Genomic DNA, 12949 nt, shown 5'->3' on the forward strand with positions numbered 1-12949 from the left:
AGACAGGAGGTCCATCACAAATTTCAAAAAACAGGAAAAAAAATAAAAATAAAAGCAAACCCACCACCACCAAAAACCAAACCAAACCAAATGAAACCAAACAAAATCTCGAATGTCCCGTATGATTCTGAGCTGAGGAGTAAATAGTCGATCATCTATGTAGAGGACTTTTATTTAAGCACCAACAATAAAAATCTCTCAGCAGGTGAAAGAGTATGACACCAAGACCAGGTGAAAATAGCCAAGGCAGTCCTTCTGAAGACAACAGAAGCAAGAGGTAGGCAAGGCAACTGCAGAGAAGAACTAGTCAGCAAGCCCAGAGGTCCTGCTAGGCCTCTCTTGTTTTAGGTTTGGTAATGCCTATCACGCCAGGCTTATGTAGTTATTAATTTACTCGTAGATGTTTGTCTTACCCCATTCAGCAACTTTGTCAGTTTTGTTGCCCATTAAAATCTTGAGCTAATACTAAAATGCTCAATAAATATTGGTCTGATGATTAAATGGCACAAACAAGGAAGTGAGCGTGGCAATGGAGAGAGGGCATTTAGTAAATATAGTCAGCCTAACACCATAAGAAGTAGGAGTGTATTGGTTGGGTCTATGTCAGTACAATAATCAACGTGTGAAGGGAACAAGTTTATTCTGGCTCAGTTCTGGAGGTTCCAGTCCTGATCTGGTAGGCTTATTCTTTATAGGCCTCTCAAGGGGTGAAGGGCAAGCGCACTGAGGCATGTTCCTGTTTGTTTTCTGTCACTGTGAAAAACATTGTGACCAAAAGCAACTCGGGGAGGAAAGGGTTTCTTTACTCTTACAGTGTACAGCTCATCATCAAGGGAAGCTGGGGCAGGCACTCAAGAAGGAATTGAAGCAAGAAGAACAAATGGAAGCTACCTACTGGCTTCCTCCTCTGCTCACTTGCAGCAACTCATCTCTCTAATACAGTTTAGGCCACTGTCCAGGGAATGCACTGCAAACAGTGGTTGGGCCCTCCTATGCCAATTAGCAATCAAGAAAATACTGACTGACATGTCTGTGAGCCAATCTGATCAAGGCAGCCCTCCATTTGCGATTCCCCTCAGATAACTCTGAGGTGTGTCAGACAGGTTGACAGCTGAAGTCAACTGGAAGCTAAGGGCAGGGCCGCAGAACAAAACCTCTCACCTCATGGACGAGAAAAGAAACAGAGAGAAGGGGGTGGGTCTCACAACCCACCGTGAGAGTACCCTCCCCCCCCATGACCTATTCCCACTAACCTCTCTGTCTTTTAAAGGTTCCATCACCTTCATGACAGGGTCCAAGAGTAACAACACCCCAGACCTAAACTACAGCAGAGAGGGAGATGCTGGAGCAGTGAGAAAATGGATGGAGGATTACTCTCAGGTTCCAGGGGCTCTGGGGAGGGAGTTAATGTGCTACTATAAAACAATAGAAGGAAAAGAGGAGCAGGCTTTGTGAACTTCAGAAAGCATGCGATCTGATGTGGGTATATAACTCCAATAGACAAGCGAAGTGTCTGAGAGCTGCCGTTAAGAAAGATAGGGTGGGGGTTGAAAAGAATCTAAGTAATGCCTTCAAGAAAAATGTAGTCTGCAGGCTCCACTGCAAGACATTGAAGACTAGGACCACCACTAAGTAGTGGCGAGCTTGGGCTACAGTGAGTTCCAAGTCATCCTAGGCTATAGAATGAGACTGTTTCAGACAAACAGAACTCGAAAGTGACCCTGGCACTTGGATATCTGGTGTCACTGGAAGTGGGCCGCCTTCAGTCGATTCACAGGGAGAACAGAATGAATTTGAATCATCAGGTAAACAGGAGAGCAAGTCTTTCTGTTTGAGCATTGGAAACAGTGCTTAGGTATGTCTAAGAATAAGTGGTCGGTTAGTTTACGAATAGTGACCAAGTTTCTAAAGGGCCAGCTGAGGAGCCTCGCGGGCATCCCAATCCCCCAGATACACCCTCTCTGTCCTTGCAGCCATTCCGATGGCGGGGGCGAGCCATATAAAATGCAGGAAAAAAAAAAAAGGGGGAGCTACAAACACCCCTCCCCTCGTGGATGAGTCATCTCCGTGGCAGCTGAGAGGCTGGATGGGAAGCGTTGAATTCAATGAGGTGCCCGGTTTCCCGTGAATATTGGGATTCAGTGACTTGGATGGCTCCATGCTGGAGGGAGCTGGGGAGGCTCATTCACATTTTCCTACCCGGCACTCGCAACCTCCATTCAGCATTTTCCTCTCAGTCGCCCTAACGGAGCAAAGGAACAAAGCTACTCCCCACCCGCAATTCAGGCTGACCTCCCACCCGGGCGCCCACCGCTAGCCTTTTCCGCGCCCACGTGACCCTCGCCAGCCTCCCAGGCTCGCCGCCCTCGCCCCCTCCCCTGGAGCCCTCGCCGGCTTCACCCCGCCCATCGCGCCCACGTGACAGGCTCTCTCCCACCTGACTGGCTCCTCCCTTTTCGGCCGAACCCCGCCGCTGTCGCAGCTGCCCGACTCCAAAATGGCAGCCGCGCACAGCACGCACCAGCGCGGCCGGATCTCCTTGACTCGCCGGCCTCAGCTCTCTGGTTCCCAGCCTCCCTCCTCGGGCCTTCGCCTGTCCGCCTCTGGATTGGCCGCCGGGAATCCCGCCCCTCCAGAGCCCCGCCCGCCATTGGTCACGGTAGGCTGCCCTTCAGAGAGGCGTGGCCCCGCCCGCCCCCCGCCCCGGGAGGTATTTTCCATTCCGGTGGGGGGTTGGGGGGCGGGGGGAGGGGAGCGGGTGCCGAGGGGGAGGCGGCCGGGAAGGGGTGGGGGCTGGCGGGGGCATCCGGCCGAGCTGGGGTCCCCGGGCTCTGTCCGGAGGAAGCGAGGCTGCGCCGGCTGGCCGGGAGCAGAGGACGGGACGCGCGCGGGCGGGCGGGCAGACTCGCCCTGTCGCTCCCGGCGCTGCCCCGGCTCGTCCTGCCTGGCCGCAGGTGCCCTGGATGAGGCCGCCCGGCGTGCCCCGGCCGCCGACTGTCCCCGCGGGCGCCCAGCCTCTCCTTGCCCCGGTCCCCGCGCCGGGCGCAGTCCTCCTCGGGCCAGCGCCTCCGCACCTCGGCGCAGGCGGCACGGCCCTTGGGCCGGGATGGATCGGCCGGCGAGAGGAAGACAAGCCGGGGCATTGAGCCCCTGCGCCCGGTACCGCGCGTAGTGGGAGCTTGCGCGCAGTAGGCTCGCGGTACGTTTCGGGGGAATTGCGTTTCGGTGGGAGTCTGGACACCTAAGGGGAAGAAGGGGTCGTCACGGGCTGATAGGAGGGCATTCGTCTTCGGGGTCGTGGCGGGTCGGGGCTGGGTGGGGAAGGTCGTCGGGCACCCACTGCAAGGGTAGCGGGGACCAGCCAGTTCACCTGAAGCCCCAGAGCTCCGACCTGAGGGTCCTCAAGGTCGACGAGCAAAGGTCTACCGAGAGATGAGGACTGGAGAGCGTGGATGCGGGGAGCGGCTGGAGCATCTCCGGGGGTTTAACCTGGGGTGGTTAGTGCAGGATTCGGGGGCGGCCGAAAGGAAGACCCCGCTCCAAGTCCTTGGGCTTTCAGGACGTGGTTCTTTGGTCCTGGGTTTGGGCATCCGAGTAGCTGAAGCGGAGTGACTTTCATTGACAGAAGGATGCTAAGAAACAGCTTAAGTACATCTTGGTTTGGTTCTCAACTTTGAAGGCTTGGGAATCAGTCACGAGGTTTTGACATTTTATTTTGGCGTTCCAAGCAAAAGGTGGCTCTCTACTGGACTTTGTCAGTGAATCCTTATTTTAAATTGTATGTATATATTTGATGGGTTTTGGCAGTTACCAGTTTTCCTGGACATTCTTCAAACTGCTCCTTGAAATTCTTGTAGCAGCTTCTCCATCTACAGTGGAGGCTTGCTTCTTTCAAAGTTAACATTGGTCTGGACTATACTATTATAATTTACTGACATTTATCCTAGAAGACTAATAAGTCATGCTTGCTTTTAACTGTTTCTTCACAAGGCCATGTAAAATTGAACTGCATGTTCTATAGAAGTTTAAAAATGGTCTCTCTTTAAGTATTGAATGAGAAAGATGTTGGTGTTAGAAAGCAGTGTAAATTCAGCTTGAGTGTCTCACAGTTGGGAATTTTAGTCAGATGCGTACTTTAATCTTAATAGTCTCGTATTCATAGTCCTTTTTTGAGACTGGCTTAGCAACGGAAGCGAGACACACAGGCACGAGGCAATGGCTGTTGTCCAGAGTTCACCTTTGTGGCTGTCCTGCAGGGATAGTACCTTTTTCATTTCCATGGAATAGACTTAAGAATTGCACAGCTAGTCTTTAATACCTTTTAAAAGTCAACATCTTTATTACTAATTCCATACATTTGTTGAGTTCTCTCAGGTTTACAAAATGAGAACTCATTTGACTAGAGAATACTTAAAATTTAGGAGAAAAAAAACCTGGAGCATAGTTGCCTGGCAAATTCAGACATTTCTGCAAAAAGGTGCTAATGTTTTAAATTAGTCTTTTGAGTTCTTGAATAAGAAATGGGTAATTATATATTTTTCTCCTTATTGTCCTTGAATTTTACTATTGCCCTTAGTGAGGATGTACTGGCATACAAAACAGCAGCTTAAAATATTGAAACCCGACACCTTTTAACATTATAATGGCTTCTACATCATTCACCTTGAGAATCATCTATGGCAGACCAGCAAGGGAAGGGGGGTTCCCTTTCACCTTGTTGGGAGTGGGCTGTTTTCCTACTATTGTGAGCCTAAAGCAAAACAGTTTGCTGGCTGGGAAGTAATGGTGATAACTTACACAAAATGAGAATGAGAGGCTTGGAGAAAAGATGCCGATGAGTCATTTCTTTCAGAGCTGGAAGAGTAGAAGGTGGAGATGATTATTCTGTACATTAAGAATCAAGGCCTGGAGCTTTTGAAGGGACTAAATTGCTAGTTGCTCTTGGAGCCAGAAGTGGGGGGGCCTGACTGGAGCGGTGTTCGGTTATTTTTCTACGTTCTCACATCCATACCGTTTGTTTCTGAGCCTTCTAGTGCCAACTGCAAATAATTTTTGACTATTTGCAGTACTCTTCCTTTCTAATGGTGGAGAATTTTGAATGCTTTATACATGAAATGATGCAAAACTGCATATGCTTTTAAGTTAAAAACAATGTGCTGCATTATTAGTGAAAATGCTAATAATTTTCTCTCATTGTAGAGACAAAACTGTCATCTAGATTAAAATATTAGATGAGCATTTTAGGTTAAGCTAGTGTTCTATTTTTGTGCCAAAAATAATTGAAGCTTTTAGAATTCAGAAGAGTTTTTGTAATTTTAAGTGAGTTGTGTGAAAATTTCTAATTGTGGGGATTTTCTTATGTTGAAGTGTATCTCAGTTCCTTTAAAAGGAAGTAAAAATTACATAATTATGAAACATAATTTATACCATAGTTGTTACAGAGACAGGAGTTGTATTTCAGCCACTTAATGGGAAGCTGCCCTGGCGGGATGCGGTACAGCAGTAATCAGTAATCATTCGGGAGGTAGAGAGAGGGTAGGTTAAGTGCTGGCCAGGGGCTACTTTTATGTGGTTCAAGGACAGCCAGGGTCACATAGTAAAATCCTGTCTCAAAAAAAAAAAAAAAAAAAAAAAGGAAATTCTTACCTTTTGGCATATCGGTGAGGATTAACAGTGCCTAGCACATAGAAAGGGCACAGTAAGTATTAGACTATATTTTCTGTGTTTCATTAGGCTTAATTAGGATGTATGCTCCTTTATCCTCTTGCTGTGAATACGTTCTTTCAGGCCATCAAAAAATCCTAGATAAATACACAAATCAAATAATTATTGTCTTAATGGCCAGTTAGTGGAAATGGCATGCTTATGGCTTTTGTTCTGCCTCTACTTACCACTGGCTTTAATTGGCTCTGTGTATCAAGGTAGAGTTAATGTATATGTTTCTCTGAATGATGGGGAACATACTGCTACCCCCAGAGTCTGTGCCTTTGCCATGGTTCCAGTTGACTCTTCCCAGTGGCAGGGCGCATAGAGAGTAGCTCTGAAAGGCTGTCCTTATGTGGGGAAGAAATGTATCTCTCTGTAAAGAAAATCAAATCATGAAATAGTTTCCTTAGAGCTCCTTTATCTGTCATATCTGGATCTAGGGGAGAATGGATGAACCCATCCACCTTTCCCCAAATTACTACAGGGTGTCACATACTCCAACGATGTCACATGGTCTTTTGGGACTCATTGGAAATACTTTTTGTCTGTTTGAGACAAAAATCTTTTTTCTGAAATTTCCTCCATTCACCCTCCCATAACCTGTGACCCTTATCGCTGGTTTCTTAAGCCCCTGTTCCCTTCTGTCATTCAAAATTGTAAACTCCCATGCTGATCTCTGGTCCCCAGTGTTGACTGTGTAGTCTAGAGCCTCAAGCATGCCAGGCCAGCAGCACTCTACCAATGAGCTATATTCTCAGTTCGGGCCCTTTTTTGAGCCTTTTGTGTGGCACCCAGGGATGCAAGTTATAAATTTGCGCACCATTCCTGTTGCTCATTTGTGTATTGCCATTTTTAAAAATAGACCCCAATAGCAAACACTGGGTTGGGAGGAAAATTCCCTTTCCCCTGTGTCTCCAAGAAACCCTCGTTCCAGTCTCATTACTCTAGAATGAAAGAATGCTGATGAAAATAAAGAGTTCTCAATCATTAGCTTAGATAGGGAAATCAAGAGTTTATAAGGTCTGTTACTGACTGTAACTATTTTGTGATAATGGAACCATGTAAAAGAGTCATTGAATCCTGTTTTCTGTAAGTTAATTTCTCATCAGTATTTTACTGTATGCATGTATGTGCGTGTGTATGTGAGCAGGTGCATTGGTTAGAGGACAGTTCGTAGGCGTCACCTCTTTCCTATTGTGTAGGTTCTGGGAGTCAAGCTTAAGCTGTCAGGCTTGGCACCACAAGTGCCATTAGCTACTGAGCCATCTCACTAGCCTTATTAATTGAAATTTTTTATCCCTTTATTTATTAAACTGCTAGGTTTTAGCAATTTATGTAACTCCAACTTTAAAACATAAATTCTTTTAATTTGCTGTAACTCAGGTCCAGCTAGTGTTATGACCATGTGGTTTAGCAGACGTTTCAGGTGGTGAGAGTCAGTAGCTTCTGTTAGCAGGATCTAAGAGTCACCTAGAACCATCGAAAGTTGCTAGGGTTATATTTGTCTTGAACGTCTGTAGAATTTTAACATTTGGAAAATGACCAACTTCTAATCTTTTGAATATTATAAAGATAGCAGTGTTATCACAGTTTATAGGATACTTGTTGGATTTATGACATACTGAGATTCTATAGAAACAAAACAGGTTTTCTTGGGGCCTATTATATAATCTTGCATTCTAATTATATGAATTTATTATTTAGCTAAATATGATTTTAGAAGGCTTCAAAAATACTGTTACCAAAGTATAATAGGCACTAGGTCAGTTTTTCCCCATTAGATTGGAGAGAGAGTTTGTGTCTGTGTGTGTGTCTGTGTCTGTCTGTCTGTGTCTGTCACCAAATAGTAAAAATGTGTGACATTGAGAGTGGCCTGTCATTTGGGGTACAAGGGCTGAGTAGACCATACAGAATGCTTTTGCAGCTTCATTCTAGTTGTTCGAGAATTCAAGGGACGGGATAAAACATAAATTCTTTGTCTGCATTGGCCAGTTATTTTATTTTTAAGAGGAGAAAGGACCTTTAGATCTGTTTAGAGCAGAAGTAATCTTGGAAGGATAATTAGGCTAGACTGTTGGCTCATACTAATAATGAATAAACTTTACTTGGATAGTTTAAGGAAAATTAGTTACCTGCTTTGATGTGTAGGTGAACAATTCAAATAAATGATTGGAAAGAGACCATAATGCCATTATTCCATTTCCACACATTCGTATAAGCATTTTAACACCGTGGGGAACCAAAATATGCCACCCTAAAATACACTTCCTTGGCATATTTAGAAAAACTGTTGACACTGAAATAGTTTTAAAGAACTGTTTTTTTGTTTTTGTTTCTGTTTTTTTTTTGTAGAAGAAATTTTCATCAATAAAAGAAATCTACACTAGTGAACAGCAGTACGAGCAAGTCTTGATGAGCCTCCCTTATCTCCTTTCAGGAGGATCTAGGAAAAGATCGTATCGAGGAAGAGAGATTAGAGGGCTACACCTCACTCCGATGGCCACGGGCTGTCACCTATTCCTGTGAGGGCAGCACTTTATGAGCTTAGAGTCTGTCTGCCTGACACAGCCTGTTGTTAGTTGCACGTGTCCGCTGCTCTGCGGTAGCCCCACAGGGTTTGTTGCCGCTGCTTCCCCTAGCCCCTTTGTTTCTGTACTTTAGGATCCTGTGTAAACATCCATCCTTCTGTCCTTTTCTGCTACATTTTGTCATGAGCATGTAGTCTGCCCTCTTCAGCCACAGGTCTTTCATCTGTGGATTCAGACTTGCATTGAAAATATTTTGGGGAAAAGTATAGCTGTAATGAGTATGTGTGGACTGTTCTCCTGTCATTTATTCTCCAGCAGTAGGGAGTCACAGTTACTCACATTGCTTTACCTTTGTTAGTACTGCAGAGCAGCTGGGGATGCAACTCAGTTATTGTGGAGTCCTTGCTTAGCACCTTACAAAGTGGTGGATCTGGCACTGCATAAACACGGTGTGGTAGTGCATCTATAAACCCGGCAGGAGTAGGAGAGTAACAAGTTCCAAGTCATCCTCAGCTATGTGATGGTCAAAGCCAGCCTGAGCTCTATGAGACCTCCCTTAAAAAAAAAAAAAAAAAGGACCTAGAGAATATGTATAGATTAAAGGCAAATGCTGTGTCAGTTTGCATAAGGGGACTTGAGCATCTACAAACTCTGTATGAGGGTCCTGGGAACTGATCCCTCTTTGATTGTTTTAGATCTAAAAGATCTCTGTAAACATTAAATAGAACATCAGGCTGTTTATGTGAGACTGCAGTCTAACTTACCTTCATTTAGGTCAGCAGAAGGATCAGTTTCATTTCACATTTTTAAGTGATTTAAAAGACTGGCAGTGCGGGTTGCCAGGCTTATAGTTGATTCTATGTGCTGTTCCAGGTAGTTAGGTCAAACCAGCAAGGAGGAGCTCCAGACATCACTTGGTGAGTTTTCATGTAGTATAGAGATAGTACATTTGGATGAAGATACTCCAAATTCTACTTATAGGACCTTATGACCCAGGAAGGGGATCCAGAAGTTATATAGATGGTTTCCTTGAAGGCTTTTATTATAGTTTCTGTTGGACCAGAAAATCCAAGAATATATTTAGAGTTGTTGGGCATGGTTGTAAAAACAAAAGAGGTATTGTATATAGCAGTAATTATCAAAAGGTTACCATTTTTTTAGCTGTTATTTTACAGCTGTTCTTTCACTTCATTTGCTGACAAATCTGAAAGGTAGGTGGCATTATCCAATTTATGCAGATGAATTGACTCAAGGACATTAAGTGACTTTCTCAAGACAGCTATTATGTAGTGGATTTGGGACCAAGGCTCAAGTCTTTTGATCATTAATCCTGCACATATCTTAGGATATTAAAAACATCTCTTAATAGTTTAATTTAGGGCTTATGAGGTACTTTTAACTCCTTGCCTAAGGAGTGTATATAAATGCTTTGAGTGTTTAAATTATTCTCTCTGCATGCCCGCCTCTCTCTCTCTCTCTCTCTCTCTCTCTCTCTCTCTCTCTCTGTGTGTGTGTGTGTGTGTGTGGTGTGTGTGTGTTTAACCTAGATGGGCCTTGAACTTGAGAGGTCTTTCTGCCTCAGTCTCCCTACATTTGGGTTATAGGAGCATAGTGGGTCAGGCCTGCAATCCTAGCATTCAGAGGCTGAGGCAGCACTGTCACAGATTTGACTCTAGTCTGTGGCACGTGGCCATAGCAAAACTTTGAACAGAAAAAAAGGGAGCTAGAGAGATGGCCTAGTGGTTAAGCTTGCTGGCTTAGAGCACCCAGGTTTTATTTTCAGCACATACAAGACAGCTCATAACCATTCATAACTCTCGTCCTAGAAGATCTGATGCCCTCTTCTGATTTTCATGGGCACCAGGGACACACAGTACACAGACACGCGTGCAAGTAAAACATAAAATTTTAAAAATTAAAAATATATTTTACAAAGAAAAAAAATCCTATTCAAGAAAAACCAGGGATGTTTTCCTGTGTAATTTTGCTCTTTAAAATTGGTAATCCTGTTTTAGCCATCCATAGGATATTTCTTTGGATGGCTTTATGAAATTCTGAATCATGAATAATCATTAACGAGGAAAATGTCGTGCACGGAGAAAGGAGTACTATCTCTGGATCACTGGAGGAGTGAGTAGTGAGGGACAAATGTTACAGTTGCATTGGAGAAGGCAGAAGTTGTTCTGGACTGAAGGAAGGCTTGGGCAGAGCAGGCGGAGATCAATAGGTACATGAGCAATGGAGCCCCAGAATGGTCTCAAAGCTCAGAGAAACCACAAGAGCATACTGGAACAGTTCTCGCTAGACATGGTCTTTTCTGTATGCACATTTATGCTGTTCTGTGTGGAAGTAAGTGTATGTGAAACTATTTTGTGAATTTTCAATGTCATGCACATGAGAGTGGTGGATAAAGAACCCCTGATGCTCTTGTGAAAGGAAGACAGCCAGAGGGCATCCAAACCTTAGGCGGCAGGGAAGAAACAGAAGGAGAGAACACATGGGAAGGAGAAGCATTAAGGTAACAGTCCGGACGGCCAGAGAGTGAGCAGAGTTGGTTGGGCGCCCAGAGAAAGTCCAGCTCTGGAGGTTAACATATGGGACACAGGCGAAGGAACATCAGCACAGAGTTGAGGCGTCTTTTCCACTCTTCTTTTTAGTCTGTGCTGTTGGTGTTAATATGCTTATGAAAATAGCTAATTGAGAGTTGGCTGTATTGTCTGATTGTTTCTTCACTCATTATTTCTGCACAAGGTTAGCTACTGGCTTTAAATAGTATAAGGGAGCTCATAAAAATAAAATAACCTGGGCTAGGTTACTATTTATTCTGTATTATTAAAAATGAAAGGGCACAGTGTGGTTAAGGAGATGGGTAAAATTTGAGTTTTCTAAATGAGAATTTAAAAAAATGACGTTAGACCATATCTAGGGTGGAGTGGGAGCAAGTGAGGCAGAGTCTTTGGTGCTGTGTTAGCATTTAGATTGTGATTTGGCTACATGCATTGGAAAGTAGGACTGTTTGGATTTTATAAAACGACCATAGAGGTAATAAATAGAATACTCTGGAGGGAAGGAAAGTGGAGACCTTACCCACCCACTAATTATTGCTTACGACAAGATGAGTGAGTGAATGACATGATACTGTCTGACCTCTCACTAGGAAATCACAGTCAAGGATGTCATTTAAGACTGCTTTTGTATAAGAAAAAAATTATCTGATAGTCTGAACCAAGGAATTTTTGGTGGTGGAGTAGAAATGACACCTGGATTTAGAGAAATGTGGGAAATCCAGTGTCTAGGCATGGGTTGGTGCTGGAGGTGGTACAAGTTGAGCATAGGATGGCTTGGCAGTAGAGTTCCATATCTAAACTCCAGAGAGGGGAATGTTGAGTTTACATGTCCACAGATAAATAAGTCATGACATGACCAGGATGTCAGTTAACATACAGGACTAGACCGAGAGCCTGGTCCTATTTACAGACACGATTGGGAAAGCATATAGTTTATTGTTGAAAATCCTGAAGTACTGCAAATAATAACCATAGTTTCCAAATGATAATGAGTTCAGAACAAAAAGTCATGGAAACTCCTGGCACTTGAGTTCAAAAGTATAAACATTTTAAAAATATTTACCTGTTACTGCCATCTAAAACTCTTACTCTCTGTAGCTCTGGCTGTCCGGGAACTCACTGATAGACCAGCCTGGCCTCAAACTCACAAACATTCCTGTGTCCGCCTCCCAAGTCCTGAGGATTAAAGGTGTTGCCCACTGGCCTTGAATCTGCTTGCTTTTAGGATCTCTGTTTCTTTTGGGCTGTCGGGTACTCTAACCAGACATGGAAGTTTGAAGACTTTTTCTAAATCTAGTCCAGAGTATCCCTGAGCCAGCAGTTTTGCCACTTCCTCCCTGGCCCTCCAGCCTGTTAGAACTTGAGGCTCTGAGAGGAATCTGAAGAGTGCTGAAACTTTGCAGCTTTCCTTCAATGGAGGGCTCCTGTAACTAGGGCCGTGGTTCTCAACCTTCCTACAGCTGGACTCTTTAACACAGTTCCTCATCTTGTATTGTCCACCAACCATAAAATTAATTTCCTTTGCTACTCCATAACTAATTTTGCTGCTGTTTTGAATCATAAAGTAAATATTTGATCCATAGGTTAATTGATCCATTTGATCCATTTGCTGTTTCCATGAACCCCTGGAGAGGTCGTGACCCTCAGGTTGAGAACCACTAAACTAGGGGAAGGAATTGATGAGACAGTAAGATTGAGATGTCCAGTTTCAATGAAATAAATACATCTGTTAGGAGCAAGATCTTCAGGCCCTGTGAAGAATGTGGAAAGAATCTCATAGGTGATTGAGTTTCATGAAAAGACAAATTTAAGTTCAGCTCTAAAGAAAGCAGACCGGAGTGTGGCATGGAAGGAGTGACAGTGGAAGGAAGGCAGGAAAACAGTGCAAGAAAAAAAGAGCGTTAGGAGAAAGGCAAGGAACTAGAGTAGCACAGTGATTGAAGACAGCATCTGCCACTGTAACACAGCACATAAATTATTCATTACAAAGAGGAAAGGACTCTTTTGGCTCATAGCTCTGGAAGTTCTAGTCTGATAATGACCTCACTGCTTTGAGCTTGTAGTGATGTACCCCATCACAGTCGGCGTGAGTGGCAGGTTAAAATTGCCCATCTATTGACCAGGAAGCAAAAAAGAGAAAGAGTCTCA

The 12949-nt window shown here is 44.2% G+C and overlaps 1 protein-coding gene across 5 annotated transcripts in view; it reads left to right on the forward strand.

Annotated features, from left to right (window-relative positions):
• The first annotated feature begins 2800 nt into the window (after positions 1–2800).
• The window catches only part of Socs5 (suppressor of cytokine signaling 5), a 33874-nt gene continuing 23725 nt past the window's right edge, over positions 2801–12949 (forward strand). For all 5 annotated transcript variants that reach the window (XM_055619342.1, XM_055619348.1, XM_055619369.1 and 2 more), the window contains exon 1: positions 2801–3199. The gene's annotated coding sequence lies outside the window, so the exon portion shown is untranslated. The remainder of the gene's footprint in view (positions 3200–12949) is intronic.

Source organism: Psammomys obesus, unplaced genomic scaffold (assembly GCF_907164565.1).
Source record: "Psammomys obesus unplaced genomic scaffold, mPsaObe1.curated_primary_1811, whole genome shotgun sequence".
Taxonomy (NCBI): Eukaryota; Metazoa; Chordata; class Mammalia; order Rodentia; family Muridae; genus Psammomys; species Psammomys obesus.